Source organism: Schistocerca nitens, chromosome 1 (assembly GCF_023898315.1).
Source record: "Schistocerca nitens isolate TAMUIC-IGC-003100 chromosome 1, iqSchNite1.1, whole genome shotgun sequence".
Taxonomy (NCBI): Eukaryota; Metazoa; Arthropoda; class Insecta; order Orthoptera; family Acrididae; genus Schistocerca; species Schistocerca nitens.
In genome coordinates, this window is record NC_064614.1 from 625017474 (window position 1) to 625019098 (window position 1625).

Sequence of the window (1625 nt, forward strand, 5' to 3'; positions counted from 1 at the left end):
ACTTCAGTCCAGGTTGGACTCATGGTTGCACAAGTATAATTAACGCTCTGTTCTTCCAAAAAATGCTTCCTTTCTAGCTTCCGTGTGATGTCTTGGTAACGGAGGGTAGATAACGCAATTATAGATAGCAGTCAGCTGCAGTGACAGTGACATTCATCCTTTTACTTCACGTGTCGATTGTAGATGATGTTATCTGTTCTAGACGGCGACGGACTTTATCTTCAAATATAATGTGAAGGAGCGCGATTATACGTGGTTTTTCCGAATCGTTCTCAATGAATGTATCAATAACAACACTGCCGCTGAATAGATGTTTAGATAACGGATTCAAAAAATTGTTTCACCCTATGGAACAACGATGAGTCTAACAAATTTTTGTTATTTCAAACTCTATACGGGACAGTGGCATGTACGTTTATAAATTTGGAAAATTATAAATTACACGTCCCTTTGGCAGCCAGATCTGGAAGCTGGAGAGATCGAAAATGCGTCTCTGACCGTTCTTTCCACCAACTTGTCTTCTAAAGTTGTGTCCCCTGCACAGAAGACAACTCGTTGGTCGTGGGATCTTCTTCAGTGTAGGCTGTTAAGCTATGTCAATTCGAGCCCGTGATTGTGTGTTTTGCGAGATGCCACTTGCCCAGATCGGTCTCTGTATCTACAGAGGGCAAGATCTGTAGTACTCACAGTGATGGTAGGTGACACTTCTCATTAATGTATCTTGTTTGGTTACTATTCAAATATTCATGCATTTACACTATCTCTTTCTTTCTTAATTGTATGGCAACTTTTCCATCCAACCTCTGAAATGTGATACACATGTCCGGCTCTCCGGTACGCACTAGACAAGAGTGCGTACTTCACGTGTACCAAGCTGCGTCAAGGCGACTTCTAGCAAAATAACGTCCCCCTCCTTCTTTGATTTCCAAAATTGGCCTGTTCTCAAAGACAACTAACAATTTTGGAAATGAGAAAATTTTGCCTCAAATGTGGAAAAAAATTGAAGTTTCCAATTTCTCAGTAGCTCCTCTACTGTGCCAATGAACTTCTTGGTTTCCGAATTGATTTGAGAGGACCTCGGTGTGGACTTAATTAGCACCAGTTCATCAACTTGGTACGATACCTGTCTAACTTGCTGATCATGTTTACTATTACGTTTAGTCGCCTTTCCCTTTATCCTCTTTAATGCCACATCACTTTCCTCTTGAGTAGATAATTCATCTCTGGATGGAAAGCTAATTATTTTCTCGATAATACTGGGCACCTCTCTCCTGTCGTCAATTCCTCCGGAGGTATTTCTGTGGTGCCAACAGCCCTGCCGCAGCGGTAACATCGGTTCCCGTCAGATCACCGAAGTTAAGCGCTGTTGGGCTGGGCTAGCACTTGGATGGGTGACCATCCGATCTGTCGAGCGCTGTTGGCAAGCGGAGTGCAATCAGCCCTTGTGAGGCAAACTGAGGAGCTACTTGATTGAGAAGTAAGCGGCTCCGGTCTCGTAAACTGACATTCGGCCGGGAGAGCTGTGTGCCCCTCCATATCCCCATCCAGTGACGCCTGTGGGGTACCGTTGGGTTTTCCATGGCCTGTTCGGTCGGAGAGTATTTCTGTGGTCGAGTGAGGCAACT

The 1625-nt window shown here is 44.3% G+C and overlaps 1 pseudogene; it reads left to right on the plus strand.

The window, feature by feature from the left end:
* Positions 1–1305: 1305 nt before the first annotated feature.
* On the plus strand, positions 1306–1423 carry LOC126210033 (5S ribosomal RNA; annotated as a pseudogene).
* Positions 1424–1625: the final 202 nt, after the last annotated feature.